This window comes from Protopterus annectens, chromosome 2.part1 (assembly GCF_019279795.1).
Source record: "Protopterus annectens isolate FY-2018-M chromosome 2.part1, PAN1.0, whole genome shotgun sequence".
NCBI classification, from domain to species: Eukaryota; Metazoa; Chordata; order Ceratodontiformes; family Protopteridae; genus Protopterus; species Protopterus annectens.
In genome coordinates, this window is record NC_056729.1 from 1,791,736,692 (window position 1) to 1,791,758,170 (window position 21,479).

General features: G+C 43.4%; 1 protein-coding gene across 2 annotated transcripts in view; it reads right to left on the reverse strand.

The window, feature by feature from the left end:
* MTOR (mechanistic target of rapamycin kinase) overlaps positions 1-21,479 on the reverse strand; it is a 4,577,509-nt gene that overhangs the window by 3,561,263 nt on the left and 994,767 nt on the right. The window lies entirely within an intron of this gene.

Sequence of the window (21,479 nt, forward strand, 5' to 3'; positions counted from 1 at the left end):
TTGGTGTTCACTGCTGTGAGAAAGATTTCTGTAGTGTTTACTACCTAAAAGGGTGTAGGCTAACAGCTTTAGTATTGTTCATAGGTTCATAGATCAGTACTAGGCTAACTGCCCTTGCGAGCCATTTTAAGCCTAGCCAATTATCCCTTGGGAGACTTGAACCCTGCACCTTGTGTTTGTAAGGCAAACACCTTAACCATTAGGCCACCCTCCCAATACATTCTACTCTCCCTCCCTGTTGGTGTCTTGCTGTTAAACTTGGTGGCTTTGCAGTTGCTCGCCCCTACTGTAAATTTCATCTGGGAAACTCCTCCCAGTCTAGTGTCATTAGCTCATTCTACCTAATACAGAGAGAACATCTGAGAAGGCCAACCCACTTAGTTTCTTTCCTTCTTTCTCCCTTTCTTTAAAAAAAAATGCTTGAATCTCCTTGTGTTCTGACTGTGCTTTTCAAACATTTTGGAAATACAGAGTATATTTTAGTGCATTTACTAAACTGTATTTGCCTTTATATTGCTACAACTCAAGTGCTCTAGGTTGCACTACATCTGAAGTATTTGTGTGTTTTAGCTGCTTTTCTGTATACATAGACTTCTCTGTATATGTAGACTAGCTACTTATTCTACTGTATTACTGCCTCAAATAGTTTTTCAGTTGTGCACTTGCCTTGCTTCATTTAAAAAGTTTTAAATTGCTAATTTTGCACAGTTTTAATTACATTTACTGTTTAGGGCTACACACACAAGTGTGTTAGCCTTTTCTGTGTTCATTTACTGTATTATTGCATTGTTTAGCCAGTTTTAACAAAAAAAAAATCTTCTTTGCTCATGTCCTGCCTTTCCTAGCTAGTATAGTCCAGATCCCAGGCTTTGCTTGTTCAGGACTTTATTTTCTGTGCTCAGAGCTATCCAGACGTTGCTGTGGTAGAGGGAAATCCTACTGCTTACCAGTGGGACTGGTGAGCATTGTACTGCCTATCTAACACTAGAGGAGTGGTTTCCAGCTCTGAAATTGTAATTTTATTAGCCTTTTTGGGCTGATTTCTTATTTTCTTTCCATTGTTCGCATCATGCAGCACCACGGGGCTAAGGTTAAACTATTCCAAGTGCCAGAAAGTCTGCTCTTCAAACTTTCCCTTAGAACTAGCTGGTTTCAAAGTAGTAGCACTAAAATCCGAACCCCTGTGACTAGCACTTGCTCTTGAACCTGCTGGAAAGCACTAGGAAGCCTGAAACTGATACAAGCACTCAACTCTCCTTGTCAATAAGGAGAAATTAATTGTAGGCAATAAACAGCCTATAACTGCAAAGTACCTTACAAAGGTAAGGGAAAACAGCTCTTGTACTTTACAAAACAGCACCTGAACAGGCATGTCCAAGGGTCAGCTTCCGGTGATTTCTCCTATCCACCTGGTGAATCTGAGCATACTGGGGCAATGCAGCAACTGCCTCATGTACACAGACAACCCTCTCCTCCTAACACCCAACACTACAACCTGCGAGAGATGCATTTGCATAGCCAAAATGGAAGCAAAGCTCTCTCCGGCCAAGACTGTGCTAGACAGTCAAGAAGAGAAGGATAACACCTGCACTAAACCTCAAGCAACACACAGACCTTCAAAACCCACAGCATCAACACCGACACATAGCAATACTAAACCCACATATGCGGAGGCCCTTAACATTAACCTACCCAAGCAACAAGGACCTCCGAAGCTGAAATGCAAACAAACACCAGTCACAACCAAAGTGACACATAGCTCACAACATCAGTGTGCCAGCCAACAGCCCCTAAGGCAAGACAATTTACCTAACACATTAGTCATAGGTGACTCTATAGTCAGGCACACTACTGATGTCCCACTCGCCAGGCTGAACAAGGAGAAAATTACAGTCAGCTGCTTGTCGGTTGCCAGGATCTGCCACATAACACATGCACTCAAGTCACTCCACAACAAGTACAAATACGATTCTGTCATTGTCCATGTTGGAGAGAATGACTTGAGACATACCCCCTTGGACTACATGAAGAGAGACATGGAAGAGCTCTTGGATCATGTGGCCCAGGTAGGTATGACCCTAGCCCTGAGTAGCATCCTGCCTTCACCCAGAATGATACCACAGTATAAGGACAAAATGATTGACTTCAACAACTGGCTAAGTTTCTGGTGTCATTCAAAGGGGATCCAGTATCTGTCTGCCTGGGAAGATATGATCGACAAACCAGGATGCTTTGCCCGAGATGGTATGCACCTGTCACCCTGGGGTTCAGGTTACTGGCTAAAGCTCTTACCACCCCTATAGTGCCTTTTTTAAGCAAAATTCAAAGGACAAAACCACCACCGTAACAGATACAAGCATGCAAAATGTGAAGGTAATGCTAGAAGTCTAAACCTCAAAATGCAGTCTCTCAAGGCACTCCTAAAAATGGAGAACATCAATATCTGTGCAGTAACTGAGACCTGGTTCAAGGCTCCAGAGAGCACCCCTGCAATACCAGGCTACAACTCTTACCACACTTTTCGGCCACCAAACCAAGACCGACACACTAAAGGTGGAGGAGTGTCCATATTCACCAAGGATATTCACACCTCCAGGCTAGTTGTCCAACACAATGCATCTGAAATTCTCCAGGTGCAACTAACACTAGGTAAGACTGCAATCCAAATTGTAGTTTGCTACAGATCCCTCACCATGCCCCAATATTCTCACTACACCTTTCTAAACATACTGGAAAATATTAAGATACAACCAAACACCCTAATACTGGGTGATTTCAACTACCCTGCCATTAACTGGGAAAACTACTCGGGTACCAACACCTTTTCCCAACGGTTCTTGGAATTAATAAATTCCAGCGCCCTGGATCAACTAATCCATTGTCCCACCAGGGGCTCCAATATCCAAGACCTGCTCATTACCAACATGGGAGATAGATGCTCCACACCAGTGGTCACCCACTCATTGATCAGGTATGACCATAAGCAAATCACCCTTGACATCATCATCCCACTCCCCAGTAAGGAAACCTCCGTAAAAAACGTCTCCAAAGCCAACTTCATGCTACTCAAGTCAGAAGTGACAAACTTCATGACACTCATGCAGACAGGATCTAAAAGTTCGACTGCTGAATCCTACACTAAGGCAATGTACGAGCACATTAATTTGTGCATGAATCGTGCCATCCCGAATAGAACCAAGATGCTCTCCTCCAAAAAAAGGAAGCCAATCTGGTTGTCCCCTGCCATAAACAAACTATACAACAGAAGGAAGAAACTGTTGCAGAAAAGAGGAAAATCCCAGGATGCAAAAAACTCCCTTAATAGCCTCAGTAAGAAGCTGAGATCCCTCATAAAATCCTCTAAAGCTAGTTACGAAAATAAAATTGCCAAAGATTCCAAAGACCACCACAAGGCATTCTATAGTTATGTCAAGAATCTAAATGGCAATGGTCAGATATGCTCTGAGCTACAATAGAATGGCATTAAATATACTGATCCCAAGGATATTGCCAATATACTGGCAGATCGATTTAGTGCCAACTTCACCCGCCCCTCTCTCAACCCTAAAGGGCCCATCTCAGTACCAAAAGATTGCCAAATTCCGGTAATCATGGCCACACAGGTAGAAACCTCACTCCCAAAGCTAAGAATATAGCATCCATGGGATGAGATGACATCCTGGGCTGTGTACTACATGAACTACAAAATGAACTGGCACCTCACCTAATTGTCATGTTTAATCATAGCCTCACCTCAGGCTTCAAGCCCATTGAGTGATGAACAGCTACAGTTATCTCCTCCACAAGGATCCCGGGAACTACAGTGCCATCTGTCTGACGAGCTTGATCTGCAAAGGCATGGAATGCATTATCAGGGAACTTATAAACAAAGACATTGGCAACCTTCAAACACTGGACCCCACCCAGTTTGGGTTCGGAAAGGGCCAATCTTGTGTCCTGAACCTGATTGACTTCTTCAAATCAGTCTCCAGAGCTGTGGACGAGGATAAGACGGTCCACACAACCTATCTGGACCTTGTCAAGGCCTTCGACACCACCCCCCACTCTGGAATCATAGATAAATTTACTAAGCTGGGCATAAATCCATACGTCACTCGATGGGTTGCCAACTGGCTTACTGACAGAACTCAGACTGTAAAAGTAGCAGACTCCAAATCCAGTTCCAGACAAGTGACAAGTGGAGTACCTCAGGGTTCAGTCCTGGGACCGCTCTTGTTTGGCATCTACTTCTCTGAAGTACAAGCCAACACTAAGGGACTCTGGCTAACAAAGATCGCAGATGACGGCAAACTGGAAGCCATTACTGAATCCCCAAATGATGTGGATATTCTACAAAAGGGCCTTACAGAAACAGATGCTTGGTGCCACAGCCATGGGCTCAAGCTTAATGCCATGGAATGTACAGTTATCCCCTTTGGGAAAAAACATGTACCCATGAATTACCACATAGGTGGTAGTACACTAAACACAAAGTGTGATGAGAGACCTAGGGACACAGTTGGTCAGTGGTCTAGCCTTCGATACCTACATCGCCATAGCAGTCAGGAAATCTTTCTATGTGGCACACCTCATCACTAAGGGCTTTTCATCCAGAAAAAAAAGGAGGTCATTGTCCCACTGTACTCATCCCTCATTAGACCCATTATAGAGTACAACGCCCCATTTGGTATGTACCTCATAAGACATCTGCAACAGCTGGAAAGACCACAGAAATACCTCACTAAAAGAATCACAGGCCTAAAGCAGATGCCCAATGCTGACTGTCTAAAAAACTCCAGCTATACTCTTTGGCATATCGTCTACTCATAGGCGATCTCTGCTTAACATACAAGGCCATGTCAAACCCTGAGCTGTTGGACATGCTCCGCTTAAAGAAATCCCAATTCCTCAGAGCCACACGCTCCAGGGATTTAAACCTTGTCATCACAATGAACAAAACATGCTGGAGGGATAGGTTTCTGACCCAGAGACTCCCCATACTCTGGAATAGACTGCCCATACCTGTCAAGCAGAGTGCCTCCTTGGCCCTCTGCAAAAGGAACTTTGACGATTGGATGGCAGATAGGAAATTCACCCCGGTGATCATGTCAGTCACCCTGCTAGACAGTAGTCCAGAGAAGTAAATATTGTGGGAAGAAATATCCAGGGAATTGTTATGGCTAGGCTTGTATAGGCCCTAGGGCCGATAGCCTAGTACCAACCTATGAACCTATTATACTGTTAGGCAAGTCACAAATTAGATAACACAAAAAAGAATCACAGCCACTGCAATATATGACAGTGACTACAAGTGGGCAATATCTACAAACATTAATCTTTGTAATATACAAGTTCACTACAACTTGTGCCTCTGCTTAACTTTTTTTTCAGGAATCCTTGTCAGAACACCTTTCTTTCAAAATGACTTAGAATTTGTAGCACTGCACTAAATTACTCTTCACAACTATCAGCACAGTTTAAGAATATTACATTACACAAATGTTGAAGCAGTTATGGCTTGTGTAAAACAAAGGATTAAAAAAAATTATCAACAGCTGCTTACATTTTAAAGGTTGAAAAGTCTGAACTGAGAAAAAATATTTATAAAGGCTGGCATACAAAAGATGCAAACAAATCCTTAAAGAGGTTGATTTTTCAACAAGATAAAATACAGACAGAACATATAGCTGCATTACTACTTACCACAGCAGAAGATATTCGAAGAAGAGGTAAGATCGATAATGCTATTCTTAATCCATGGAATTTACTGAAAGATGGACATCCAACCTTTCCCGTGACTTACACAGCTTTCACAGATGTCACCCATGAGTGTGGCTCCTCCTTATTCCATGATGGACCAATGTATAACTTATAATGAGGAGGTACTTGTGACACCACTGAGTTATTTTTGGAAACAAAAGTGTCTAGTTACATGTAGCTTCTGGATCCTCATTCTAGAGGGTCCATAAGGACTTTTGCCTAAGCATCCTGGTTTGCTCAAACATAAGATTAGGGCTGTACTCATCTGGTCCCTCTTAAAAACAAAAAGGTTACAGTAAAGCATCCAAGGCCCTTTGGGTATACACTTAAAGCAGCTGAGGAGTGTAGAGGGTGTGAGCTTACACCACAGCATGCATGTACTCCGATATCTACTGCTATAGTGAATTATTAAAACAACTAGGGATCACAGCTGCAGTTTGATTCTTTATCCCATAAACAGTGCCAATTCAGCTGCAAGGAATTTCCCTGAGGAAGGCTAAATTATGCCTTGAAGAAGCAGATGCAAACCTCACTCTAATTTTGGACAGGCTATCTTGGAAACTGTATGTAGCTGCCACACATGGTAAATTCACCATGTTTATCAAGCAAACCTTTGTCTGTAATGATATCTACTGATACCTAAAGGAAGAAAGCTGGCACACTTGCTTCCTGATGCCAAAAATTCTCACTCAGTCACTCTCTTCATCATTTTAAATCCTTGCACTTAATTATAATCCTTCCATATTAAAATGTCCAAACAAAATTTATCCTCTTAGAAAGTACAACCTACCTACCTACAGCACTATATAAAATCATGACTTTCTACTAACAGCAACTCAAATTTGATACTTCATAACTTGCCATGATTTAACTTTCTTAAAAATAAAATACAGTAATTAATACTTCAAAAAATAATCACAAATTAGTAACTACTAGTGCATAACAGCCTTTGCTACAGTGTGTAAAGGCAGGAGAAACACCCCTTCCAGATGAAATTAACCTTGCCATTGTAAAGTTTCTCAAAAATATATTCAGAAATGCAAGCCTAACATACTACTAATTTGAACCAAATTAGTATTACTTATGAAAACTACATCAATTGGGCTCATGTTTCCACACAGTAATTGTTTCAAATCATAATTTACTCTTTAAGATACTTACTAAAGCTGATGCAGTTGATGCTTTATATCCCTGAGTAGAAGAATGATACAAGCTCCCCATCTCATTCCCCCAAAGAAGCAAATTACAATTATTATTACTGCAATCACAGACAACAAATCCACACAAGGCAATTACTGTTCCTTCTAATTCTAGACTACCAACCTGCCTGATTCGTCAAACTGCTCGCAGCATTCTGCAGGTTAGCCATATGGGTTTGAAAAATAGGAAACGTTTCTGAACTCAGTCTCTAAATTGCTTTCACTTTATGTAATACAGAGCTTTTCTTACATATCTTCTACTCGTTCCATATGCCTTTTTCTCTACTCTCTTCCAATTCGCCCTTTAGCATATTCTCATCACTACTCTAATGGCTCATTGATAACTATGAATTTACAGTAAAGTACACACATAAAAAAGCTGGACAAAACATGCAACATTTTCAGATTTATCTGTCTACATTCCCTCATGGAAACCATAAACTGAACACTTTATGCGGATTATAATCATCAAGAAAGAAAGCTCATTTATCATCAACTTTGCTTCGCTTATCTAATCAACGGAGCAAAGACAACATCCATTTTTTCTCTGAATAATTCTTAAATTGGATCAATACATGTCCAAGGCTGCCTTGCATTTCCATTCAGGCTTGTATAAAATGTTTATGTGCTCTGTTTATTCTCCTTTAGCTTGAACACATGCCAGTTCATTCAATTTCTCCAGCATGTAAGTTATAAAAGTACTGCCTTTCTTTTTTGCTAGTATACAAACATTTCAAACATCTTCCCTTTCAATCAGAACCAATATATATGCACTCTTTTCTTCTGTTTCTTTATTCTTTTTCTGCAATTCTTCAATGGCACTAGCATGTGAATTTAGGCTTCCAACATCTGTGCAGTTTTTTCTTTTAAATATAAAAAGAAGTTATGTACTCACCATAACGTTCCATGTTTGTAATCCATCTCACCCCTTCATTCTTACACATGGGTTCGGAGCCGATCCTCGGCTCTGACTCGGCCTATTACAAAGCACAAAGTCTTCTAGTTGGCTCGTGGTTAGGTAGGTATCCCATGGTGCACCAGTATAATCCCCAGATCTTGTTTACTGCTAAACTACAGAAAGAAAGAACAAAAACTATCCAGAAAGTACAACAATAAAAGGTCTCCACCTGTTATGAAAACATTTTCTGTCTCCAGACCCTTCCAGGAAGGGGGTAGGAGGGTGGGTTCGTAAGAATGAAGGGCAAGATAGACTACAAACATGGAATGTTATGGGGAGTAAGTAACTTCTTTATGTTCTGTAGTCCTATCTCGCCTTCATTCTTACACATGGGACAGCATCCCTAGCACCTTTTTCTTGGGTGGCTCAAGGAAAAATACTCTTGAGTACCGTGGAACCAAAGGAGGCTCTACCCCTAGAGGTCAAATCCAATTTGTAATGAGTAATAAAGGTGTGAGGGGTAGCCCAGGTTGCTGCTGCACAAATATCAATTGGAATCCTGGCTTGAAAGGCTGCTGAAGTTGACTGGGATCTTGTAGAATGTACCTTAATCTTGAACGGTAAAGGCTTTCCACTGGAAGAATAAATGTAGGATATACAACTAGAAATCCAATTCGAAAGGGTCACTTTGGAAATTGGGAGACCTAATCTGGAGTCAGAGAAGGATACAAACAATTGGTCTAACTTCCTGAATTTCTTGGTCCGGTGTAGACAGAACTGCAATTGTCTGTGAACGTCCAATTGATAAAATCTGTATTCTGCTGTGTTGGAATGATCAGGAAAGAACAATGGAAGCTCTACAGTTTGGCTCAAGTTATTATGAAAGCACACCTTAGGGACAAAGGATGGATTTGTGTGAAGAGATACTCTTATCTTTTTTGAAAATCAAATAAGGGGGCTTGATAGACGGTGCTTGTAACAGCAGATGTGATGGCCACCAGAAACAAAGTCTTCCAAGACAGAAACCTCAACGAACACGAATGAGCAGGTTCAAAGGGTGGAGACGTTAATTTGGATAGGACGAAGTTTGGATCCCATGAAGCTACCGGTTCCTGAAAGGGAGGTCTCAGCAAAGTAGCACCCTTAGAGAAGGTTTTGCATAATCTATGTGACATCAGATTAGACTCATGCTGACCCAAATGAAAATTTGATATTGCTGCCAACTGAACCCTAATTGTGGCAGCAGCAGAACCCTGATGAAAAAGTTCAGACAAGAATTCTAAAACCACTGGAATGGATGCGGTGTAAGGGTCAACATTCCTTTCATCAGCCCAGATAAAAAGCCTTCTCCATTTGCTGGTGTATAACTTTCTAGTGGAGGGTTTGTGAGAATGTGGGTCACAGCGGGTGAAAAATCATGAAGCCTGACTAGGGATGGAAAGTACAGTTGTGTACACCTACCATAAATGTAGATGCTCGAGTGTCTTCACTGTTGCAGTCATAACTGTAGGGTGCTCCTGCCGGCAGGCAGCCCGAGGTCGGCCAGAATCCCAAAGTCTGGGTCCGGCGTCGGCTGTACAAGCCAGTACCCTGACGTCAGTACGCTCTAGTACATAGCCCTCAGCCGACACCATCTTCTCCAGCCTTTCTTGCCCTAGATGTCAGAAGTCCCCAATAAATCATAAATGAATCCCACTAGGAAACACAAATACGCCACAAAAAAAGAGAAAAAGAGGGGATAGGAGGGAGGGAAACACCGACTGCAACAGTGAAGACACTCGAACATCTACATTTATGGTAGGTGTACACAACTGTACTATGTTCATCGTGTTTCACTGTTGCAGTCATAACTGTAGGGTGGAATCCCAAAGCAGTGAAAAAGGGGGAGGTTTAGACAGAAGAAGGGGCAGCAAGAAGACCCTGCAAAACAGCAGAGGCAAAGCCTGCCCTGGTCTTAGAATACAAAGGGAGATTGTAGTGCTTGGAAAAAGTATGCACAGAACTCCAAGTGGCAGCTTCCAAGATATCCTTGGTAGGAACTCCCCTGAGAAAAGCTGTAGAAGTAGCAGCTGCTCTAGTAGAATGACTTCTCACAGTACCTGGAAATTGTTTCCCATGATGAGTGTAACAAAATCTTATTCCATAAGAAATCCATTTGGAAATAGTTTGTTTGGAAATAGCCTTTCCAAGAGAACTGGAGGCAAAAGAAACAAACAATTGGTTAGATTTTCTGAACTCTTTAGTCTTGGCCAAATAAAATCGTAACTGTCTGTGCACGTCCAAGGAATGCAAAATCCTTTCCCCTTTATTCTGAGGATTAGGAAAGAAGGTAGGAAGGTGAATTGTTTGATTCAAAGCCACTTTCGAAATCACCTTAGGCATGAAAGTAGGATTGGTCCTCAAGGATACTCTGTCCTGGTGGAAAATAAGGTATGGTTCCACAGCCATGAGAGCTTGCAACTCTGAGAACCTTCTGGCAGAAGTCAAAGCTAACAAAAGAACTGTCTTCCAAGATAAAAACTTAATATCTGAAGATGCAGCAGGCTCAAAAGGAGGCAAAGTAAGTTTTTCTAAAACATAATTAAGATCCCAAGCAGGAACAGGAGGGGTTCTAGGAGGCCTTAAATTCTTAGCCCCTCTCAAGAATTGTCTCACCAAAGGTTGAGAAAAAACAGGGGGATCAGTATTGAAATGAGCAGAAATAGCAGAAGCATGAATCTTAATGGAAGAAAAGGAAAGCCCATTAGACCAAAGATCCGAAAGGTAAAACAAAATAGAAGAGAGATCAGGTACCAGAGGGTCCAAGCCTCGGTCCTGCATCCAAATGCAAAATCTCTTCCATTTAGAGGCATAGGATTTCCTTGTGCTAGGTCGTCTAGCTTCCAAAAGAACATCCAAAACTTGTTTGGGAAGGCTAGAAGAGATCAAATTCCTTTGAAGAGCCAAGCTGCCAGACAAAGGGTCTTGAGATTGGAATGTAGCAACTGACCCTGATGCTGGGACAGAAGAGAAGGGTTCAGAGGGAGAATCCAAGGAGGCTTCAAGAACAGGTGCTTTAAAGTTGGATACCAAAACTGTCGAGGCCAATTTGGAGCAATCAAGATGAGGAACTTGGGCTTGTCCTGTTTTATCTTTAGTAAAATCCGAGGAAGAAGAGGAAGAGGAGGGAAGGCATATCCCAAAAGGTTTCTCCAGCTGAAGGACAGGGCATCCACTTTCCAAGCTGTTTTGTGGAATGACCTGGTGCAAAAGAGAGGCAGCTGATGATTGAGATGGGATGCAAACAGATCTATCTGGGGGCATCCCCAAACTGCAGTAATCCGGTTGAATAAGTTGGTGTCTAGCATCCATTCGTGAGGATCTAAAATGTTCCTACTCAGGCTGTCCGCTAAGAGATTCTGTTCTCCTGGTATGAATTGGGCCTGGAGATGTAGATTCAGATTTAGAGCTGTGTCCCATAAAGCCATAGCAAGTCTGCAAAGGGGGTACGAATGAGAACCCCCCCTGCTTGTTTATGTACCACATGACTGTGGTGTTGTCTGTGCGAATCAAAAGAGGTCCTGGATGCAAAAGGTTCTTGAAGGCTAGAAGAGCATTTTGAACTGCCAACATTTCCTTCAGATTGATGTGCCAGTGAAGATGATCCTTTGTCCAGGTTCCCTGCTGGCAATTGCCTAGAAAATGTGCTCCCCAAGCATAATCCGAGGCATCCGTGGTTATGATTTGAGAAGGTTGAGGAAGACGGAAAGGCTTTCCTTCGTTTAACGCACACACCCTGGACCACCAAAGAACTCCTTCTGGAGGCAGGGGATCAGAGGAATCAGAGTGTCCAGATCGTGGTAATGCTGCGACCATACACTTTTCAGATACCATTGAAGCTTTCTCATATGAAGCCTTGCATTTGGAATCAACAGAATGCAGGAAGCCATGTAGCCCAGTGCCTGCAGGAATTTCCTTGCAGAGAGCTGAGGTAGAGTTGCCAAAGTTTTGAAAATTGAAGCCAGCTGTATTTGCTTTTCTGTAGTGAGGAAGGCCCTTTGTAAGGTTGTATTTAAGAGGGCTCCCAGAAATACCATTTGTTGAGAAGGGATCAAATGTGACTTTTTTGTGTTCACTGAAAATCCCAGTAGGAGGAGAAGACGTTGAACAAAATCCAGATGTTGGAGTAAAAGATCCTTGCTGTCTGCCTGAATAAAGCAGTCGTCCAAATAGGGGTAAATCTGAATCCCCTGGAGTCTGCAATAAGCCACTACTGGTGCCAGGCACTTGGTAAAGACTCTGGGCGCAGTAGATAAACCAAAGGGCAGGACAGAGAATTGAAAGTGTCTCGAACCTGCCTTGAACCTGAGGAATTTCCTGCGTTCCTGCCTGATGGGAATGTGTAAATAAGCTTCCTTTAGATCCAATGTCACCATCCAGGCGTCCTGAGAGAGCATTGGAATCAGCTGCTGCAGAGTAAGCATCTTGAATTTTGGAATTTCCAAAAAGGTGTTTAACACAGAAAGGTCCAGAATAGGTCTCCATGAGCTTTGCTTTCTTGGAACCAGAAACAGTCTTGAATAAAACCCTTTTCCCATCTCTGAGAGTGGAACAGGCTCTATGGCTCTCATGGCCAGAAGAGCATCCACTTGATTTAAGGCCTCTGACCATTGATGTTTTGGCAGATCTGGCCAACCGAAAGCCCTTGGCAAGGTATGAAAGTGGAATTTGTAGCCTTTTAAAATCACGTCCAATACCCATTTGTCCTGGGTAATAGGAGTCCAATTTTTGTAAAAAAAAGAAAGTTTTCCTCCGAGAGGGGCATCCAGGTAAAGAGGTCCTGTAGCCCAACCGAGAGAGTCATTGAGTTTGCTTCCATTGAGATTGGGATCTGTCTTCTCCCCTTCTAGGTGAAGAAGCAGTCCATTGTCTCGATCTGTAGGAGGCTTGAGCTTGGCCACGACCTCTGGAGCGTCGATATCTTCCCCTTTGAGGCCTGTCAGACGTGGGAAAGGACCAATTTTTGCAGGGCCAATTCCTGGAAAATCTAGGAGGCTGAACTTGCAAGAAATCTTTCACAGTTTGCATAGATTTTGCCTTTTCTTCCATCTTTTTAATGACCTCCTCAGCCTTAGATCCAAAAAGAACATCATGCTGAACAGGGGCATCTAATAATTTAGCCTTAACCTGTTCAGGTAAACTTTGCTCACAAAGCCAAGCATGTCTCCTGATAACAGTACCAGAGGCTGCGGCCCTGCAAGAAGCATCCAAAGCATCAAAACCACAATGCAAGCTATGTTTGTTCAGTTGTTCAGTTGCATGCAATACATCCTGTAGTTCCTTATCTTCTGCACATGCAGGAAGGGAAGCAAGCTTTTGCTTTAAAACAGACAAAAGAAATTGCTGATACTTAAACATATGAAACTGGCAATTTAAAGCCCTAACAGAAAGGGTAGCAGAAGTATATACCTTTTTACCCCACCTGTCTAAGGCACGAGAATCCTTCTCAGAGGGAATAGGATTCTTAGAAGAAGCAACTTTAGCAGCCTTAGAGCCCTGAGATATAGTTTCAGGATCTGCAGAAGGATTCTTAAACAAGAACAAATGAGACTCAGGAACCCTATAAAACCTATCAGGCTTAGAGGACCTAGGAGGCATGGAGTCAGGATTCAAATTAGCCTTGGAAAAGCATCATCCACAATGTCAAGAACAGGAGGGATAGCCAAAGGCCTATGTTGAGGAAGAAGAAGGAATTCTCTAAGCCTCTTCTTGGAAGCAGAATAATCCTGACCTTCCCAATGAAAATGTTCCCTCATCTCATGTAAGGTTTCCCCAAAAGAAAAATCTTCAGGCGGAGAGGCAGAGGGTAAGGAGTCCTCAGCATCCGAATCCTCATAAGGAGGAAAAGAATATTCCTGATCAGAGGAAGAGACAGAAGATATAGAAGCCTGGTCAGAGGAATCCATAGGAACATCCTGTCGAGGCCTTTTCTCGGGGGGGGGGGGGGTGAGAACCCCTAATCATAGTAAGCAAATCTTCAGCCATCCTTAACAATTGCTTCTGTGTCCTGGGAGTAGATTCAGAAGTAGCCTGATCAGGAGCTTTGGACTTAACAGGAGTCTTTGTCTTTGCCTTTGAAATAGTGATGTGAGTAGGCCTGAATACCCCCTCAGAAGCCGGTACCTGCACAGCGGTTCCGGACCCATCCGAGGGAGCGACGTCCGAAGGTCCTGCAGCAGATAAAATAGAAGGCCTTGATGGCTCCCCATGGGAGTCCATATCGGCCATCGGTTCAGAAGTGGCAGACGACAGGGGCTGTAAAAGCGCCTCACTGATGACAGCCGAACCAGACGCTGGCTCCAGCTGCAACGAGTCCTGTTTGGACCTCAGAGGCCTGTCCTTGTCTTTGCGCTTCTTTTGAATTCCGGTAGCATCCGACGACATTCTATAATTGAAGCGTCTGCCAAAGTAATTCAGAGCCCAGTCGTACCTGCGTTTGATAGTACGAGAATTAAACCTGGCACAGAACCGACAACAAGAAACGTCGTGGTCAGGGCCTAAGCAAGGTAGACAGTAAGAGTGGAAATCTTTATGAGGTATTTGTTTCCCACACGTAATACAATTATTAACTTTTTCTGACATCGGAGGAACAAGAAAAAGATTCCCCAACGGGGTACTTAGCTTTGAGAAGAGAAGTAAGAACTTCGGACCGACAACAACCAAAAAACGCTGTTCGAAAATCGCCAACCAACGACTTGCGAGCTGCTTTCCACCGCACGGCAAGAAAGACTGGAGAAGATGGCGTCGGCTGAGGGCTATATACCAGAGCGTACTGACGTCAGGGTACTGGCTTGTACAGCCGACGCCGGACCCAGACTTTGGGATTCTGGCCGACCTCGGGCTGCCTGCCGGCAGGAGCACCCTACAGTTATGACTGCAACAGTGAAACACGATGAACATCTGGATCATCCAAGCTGTCAAATTGAGGGTGTAGAGGCTGGGATGAAGAGAGCTTGACATGTGCGTCAAGAGATCTGGCAGTGGGTCCAGAGTCCATGGATCGTCTAGAAGATGAGGCCTGAGAAAGGTGAACCAAATCTGACGATGCCAATAAGGAGTGATGAGAATCAATTTCCTTCCCAACAGTTTCGCTTTCTGAATCACCTTGGATATGAGAGGAAAGGGCAGGAAGGCATAAAGGAGACCCAGGGGCCAATCGTGAACAAGTGCATCTCTTGGTGACTCCCCCGGAGGGGGATAAGGGAAGAGTAGCTGCTGCATTTGGAGTTGATCAGACTGGCAAAAAGATTGCAGCAAGGCTGTGCCCATCTGCAGAAAATCTGTTCTGCTATTTCCTGCTTCAGAGACCACTCGTGAAGTATCAAGATTGCTCGGCTGAGTTTGTCGGCTATCATGTTGGTTGTCCCTGGGATATGCATTGCCAGTAGAAAGTGCTGGGAAGATGTCACCCATTTCCAAACATGAATAACCTCTCGACAAAGGGGGTAAGATCTGGTTCTGCCTTGTTTGCTGAGATACCATACTACTGACATGTTGTCTGATTGCATTGCTATCATCCCAAGAGGAAGAAGGTCGTGGAGTGCTTGCAACGCCAGAAGCACCGCCCTCATCTCTAGAAAACTGATATATAGGTGAGCCTCGTGATCTTGTCATGTGCCTTGGACAGTCCTGCCTAAATAAAGTCCCCCCCACCCTATCTGTTAAGCATCTGTGGTCACAATAGCAACGGGTTGGCGAGGAAGGAAAGGGGTGCCTGTCGTTAGTTGGTAGGGTTGGATCCACCAATGGAGGTCCTTTTTGCAGGACTCCGTTAAAATGATGTGGTGGGATAGAGGCAGTTGTTGGAAGGACCACTGGGATGATAGGAGCCATTGAAGAATCCGCATGGGTAATCTGGCAAGAGGGACTAGCAATATGGTGGAGGCCATGGTCCCTAAGAATTTCAGCACCGTCTTTGCCTTGAATTTCCGGTGGGGGAGTAGACGAAGGACTTGTATGAGGTTCTATGCTTTTTCTGCTGGAAGATGAGCTAACATGGTGACTGTGTCTATTTCTGCACCTATAAAAGTCACAAATTGAGAGGGCGATAAGACAAACTTTTCCCAATTTATAGTAATCCCCAACTGGGCACAAAGTTGGATAGTGGATTCTCTGGTTTGAAGAAGTAGATGCTTGGTGGAGGCGGTCAGGAACAAGTCGTCTTGGTACGGAAACACTTGGAATCCTAGACGTCTCAGTTGAGATGTCAATACTGCCATACACTTGGTGAACATCCTGGGGGTTGTGGTGAGACCAAACGGCAGAGCATGAAACTGGCAGTGACTGGCTCCCAGCCGGAAGCGTAGATGGCTCCTTGACACTCTGTCCATTTCTATGTGGTAGTATGGATCTTGGAGGAGTACTGAACACATCCAAGTGTCTTTCCCTAATAAATGGGTGCCACATGGTATGCATCTTCTGGTAACTAACTCATTAGCAATTATAAAGACAAATACGCCATATATTATCTATAACAGAGTATTGAGGAGCCTAACTTTCTGAAACAACTTCTCAAAGAAGGGATATTCTAGTGAAGACAGCACTGTGACTCCTGAGTACATGCTTGGGGATGCATTCTCATGGAAGACCACAAGCTCTTGGGGTTGGAAAAAGAGATTAAGCACAAGAAAACTCCTTACTATCATTAGAATTCAAGAGACAGACCACTAAATATGGAAGGAGAGTACGCTTTTTTCTTTTCTTGGGTAGAGGAGTCTATGGTGAGGCAGCTAACTTACTTAAATAAACCTAGCCTTGGTTGTCCCTAGAAACACAACCTTGGATTTAAGCTGACTGTCTACAGCAGCCCAAGAGAAGGAGACTGTCTTATATCTAGAGACCACCAATGACACTGAAAAATCAATGTCAATGAGGATTTTATGTGGATTTGGTAAAACCCTCACTGAGGAGTCTTCTGAAATGATATAAATAAAAAGGATGAAGACTGTTACAGTGAAAACCCTCGCCCAACATATATTAATAAAACCTCAAAAGATATCTTGTCAAATCAAGTTGGGCATAGAGTGACTATATGCTCAAGCCCAAGCACACCACAACGGAAATGAAGACTTCTTCTGCAAATGGGTAAGTATGCCCATTCCATGAAAAAGTCTCAGACAACTTTTCAGGCCCTCTTATGGACAGAAAGATTACATCACCTTTGAAAAGCAAGTTGCCTACAGGTCAACACACCCAGTATTAATGCCCATTTGAACTACTGTTTTAATGACATTTGTGGTGTTCTTCCCATGGGTACAAGGACTAAAAAGTACACTTGCCATAAATGTAGATGTTCGAGTGTATTCACTGTTGCAGTCCTAACCAGTGGGTTATCCGGCTCTCGGTACCCATCGATCGGCCAGAATACCAAAGGTAAATAATAATGCCGTCGGCTGCCATCAGTTGTAAAGGACGTCAGGGCGTCCGATACAAAAGGAGGCAGCCGACGTCATTTCCTCAGTCTTTCTTGCCATAACAGTCAGAAGCCCCACAGAAAACAAGGCTTAAACTAAATTTAGCCTGTACCTTAAGAAAAGAGAAGAACGGGGGAGAGAGGGAGGGAAAGCAGGACTGCAACAGTGAATACACTCGAACATCTACATTTATGGTAAGTGTACACAACTGTACTATATTCTTTGTGTTTCACTGATGCAGTCATTACATTTGGGTAGAATCCCAAAGCTATGGTTGGGAGGCTGGAGCTAAACAGCATTAGGTGCATCTATAAGGCCCTGCAGCACTGCAGTGGCAAAGCCTGCCCTAGACTTAGAGTAGAGAGGCAAATGGTAATACTTTGTAAAGGTGTGAACAGAACTCCAAGTAGCAGTCTCTAGAATGTCTTTGGTTGGTACTCCTCTGAGAAAGGCTGCTGAAGTAGCTGCAGCTGTGGTGGAATGAGACCTAATGCCCTTGGGCACAGGTTTACCATGGTGTAAGTAGCAGAAACGGATGCAGTGGCTTATCCATTTTGAAATTGTCTGCTTTGAAATAGCCTTTCCTTCTGATCCTGCAGCATATGACACTAGAAATTGCTCAGTTTTTCTTAGAGCTTTAGTCCTGCTCAAGTAGAATCTTAGCGGTCTGTGTACATCCAAGGAATGCATAATTCTCTCCCCTTTGTTCTGCGGATTTGGATAAAAAGTTGGCAGATGAATTGCTTGGTTAAGAGCCACACTGGAAACCACCTTAGGCATAAAAGTAGGATTTGTCCTCAGAGACACCCTGTCCGGGTAAAATATGACAAATGTCTACAGCCATGAGGGCATGCAGCTCTGAAACTCTTCTTGCTGAAGTAATTGCTAGTAAAGAGCTGTCTTCCATAATAAGAACTTTATATCAGCGGTAGCAGCTGGTTTACATGGAGGCAGGGTGAGCTTTTCCAACACATAATTGAGGTCCCATGCAGGTAATGGTGATCTTCTAGGGGGCCTTAAATTTTTGGCTCCTCTAAAATACTGCTTTAGTAAAGGATGAGAAAAAATTGGTGGCTCTGTGTTGTAATGAGCTGAAATGGCAGAGGCATGGATTTTGATTGATGAGAAGACAGGCCTTTGTCAAGCATCACAGTTAAGTATTGTAATATCTGAGGAATATTTGGTTCTGCTGTATCAGTTCCTTGTGCTTGATTCCAAGCAGAGAATCTCTTCCACTTGTCAGCATAAGATTTTCTAGTAGTAGGCCTTCTGGCTTCCAAAATGACATCCATCACAGCTTTACTGAGAGGTGTTGTTTGTATGATTACATGATTAGCCATGCTGCCAGGTTTAGAGTCTGTAGTTGACTGTGCAGGATCTGATTGTTTTGCTGGGACAGTAGTTGTGGTCTTTGAGGTAAGGTCCATGCTGGGTATTGAGACAAGTTCCTTAGGCTTGGGAACCAGTATTGGCAGGGCCAGTCCGGGGCAATTAAGATCATCTTTGGCTTCTCTTGTCTGACTTTTAGGAGGACCTTGGGTAGAAAAGGCAGAGGAGGAAAGGCGTAAATTGATAGGTTTTTCCAACTGAAGGACAGGGCGTCTACTTTTCATGCTTGTCTGTGATAAGTCCTTGTGCAGAATCTTTTCAATTGATAATTTTGAGGAGAGGCAAATAGATCTATGTCTTGGCTCCCCCATTTCTTTGTTATCATGCTGAAGACTTGTGGATTTAGTTTCCATTCATGAGGATCCATAAGGTTTCTGCTTAAATCTTCTGCCAGAGTGTTCTGTTTTCCTGGCAGGAATTGGGCTTGAAAATGTATTTGGTACTTCAAAGCTGTGTCCCACAGTGCCATGGCTAATCTGCAAAGGGGGTATGAGTGTGTGCCCCCTTCCTTGTTTATATACCACAGGACTGTGGTGTTGTCCGTGTTTATCAGTAGTTGTCCTGGATGAAGTAAGTCCTTGAAGGCTGTTAGGGCATTTTGAACAGCTAGCATTTCTTTCTGGTTGATATGTAGATGCATTTGTTTGGCCCCATATGCCCTGAATGCATCTTCCTGCCATGTGGGCCCCCCAGGCATAATCTGATGCGTCTGTTGTTAAGGTTTGGCTGGCAGGGGGTAGAGTGAAGGGCCGTCCCATGTTTTGGTGACAGGCCTTTGCCCACCATAGAAACTTCTGTTGCAGGAAAGGAATGAGAGGAATCATTGTTTCCAGACTGTGTGAATGTTGACTCCATAAACTTTTTAGGTACCACTGAAGTTTCCTCATATGCAGTCTTGCATATGGAAATAGTAGGATGCAGGATGCCATGAAGCCCAGAGCCTGCAGAATTTGTCTTGCAGAAGACTGGGTTTTTGTTGCCATCAGTTACAAGTAAGTAGTCAGTTGCCTTTGTTTGTCTGGCATAAGGTAAGCCATCTCGGCAGTTGTATGCAAGCTTGCACCCAGGAATGCTATATTTTAAGAGGGTACCAGCTGTGATTTCTTTTCATTTATTGTGTACCCTAGGCATGTTAGAAGCCTTTTCACAAATGCCAGGTGTCGAAGAGGAGTGTCCTTGTTCTCTGCTTGAATGAGACAGTCGTCCAAGTAAGAATATATTTGTATACTTCTTTGTCTGCAAAATGCAATTACTGGTGCCAGGCACTTTATAAAGACCCTGGGCGCAGTAGATAAGCCAAAGGGCAGTGCAGAGAATTGGTAATGCATTAGGCCAGCCTTGAATCTGAGGTTTTTTTGATTGTCTTATTGGGACATGCAGGTATGCCTCTTTTAGGTCTAATGTCACCAGCCAAACATTCTTGCCCAGCATGGGCAGAAGCTGCTGCAAAGTCAGCATTTTGAATTTTGGAATGTCCAGGTATGTGTTCAAAATTGATAAATCCAGTATTGGCCACCAGGCCTTGTCCTTTCTGGATACCAAGAACAGTCTTGAGTAAAAACCTTGTCCTTGTTCCTGTTCTGGTACTGGTGGAATGGCCCCCACATCCATGAGGGATGTAACTTGTTTTTGTGCCTCTGCCCATTGATTTGTGGGCAGATCTGGCCAACCGTTTGCCATTGGCAGAGTGTGGAAATGGAATCTGTATCCCTGTGACACTAAGTTTAGTACCAACTTGTCCTGGGTTATTAACTGCCAATTTTGAGCAAAAAGTGCTACTTTTCCCCCTAAGGGTGCTGTCAAAAGATACGTGCTTGGTGTAGGCAGAGGGAAGTCAATGGGACTGTTTTCTGTAGGTTTGCACTTTATCTCCTCCTGATTTGGAGGTAGATGCGCCCCATTGCTTTGACCTGTATGAATCCTGCGCCTGGTACCTGGAACCCTTTGGGCGTCTGGATTTGCCCCTTTGAGCTCTGTCTGACACAGGAAAGGACCAATTTTTTGTAGGCCAGTGTCTACTGAATCTTGGTGGCTGCACTTGTAAGAAGTCTAACAGTTTGCAAAGACTTCGCTTTGTCTTCCATTTTCTTTAAAACCTCTTCTGCCTTAATACCAAACAGAATCATGCTGTAAAGGTGCATCTAGCAATTTAGCTTTAACATGATCAGGCAAATTTTGTTCCTTTAACCAGGCATGCCTCCTAATCACAGATCCAGTAACTGCGGCCCTGCAGGAGGCTTCTAAGGAATCAAAACCACATTGCAAAGTATGCTTTCCAACTTGTTCAACTGCATGCAATAATTCCTGTAATTCTTTATTTTCTGCACATTCTGAAATCAGCATAATTTTCTGTTTCAGCAATCCCATAACATGTTGCTGGTACTTAAGCATATGAAATTGACAGTTTAAGGCCCTAACTGCCAAGGTTGCACATGTATAAACCTTTTTTCCCCATCTGTCCAGTGCCCTTGAATCTCTGTCAAAGAGGGTAGGATTTTTTGCTGTTGAGGCCTTAACTCCCTTTGGACCCTGTGAAATAGTTGCAGGATCAGCAGCAGGGTTTCTAAATAAAAATTTATGTGAGTCAGAGACCCTGTAATATCGGTCAGGCTTACTGGGAGCCAGAGGTAAGGAGTCAGGGGTCAAGCTCGACCCCGAAAACACATCATCCACAATGTCTAAAGCAGGGGGAATGGCTAAAGGCTTGTGCTGAGGGAGAAGAAGGACATTCCTGAGCCTCTTTTTTGATTCTGAGAAGTCTTGACTCTCCCAGTGAAAATG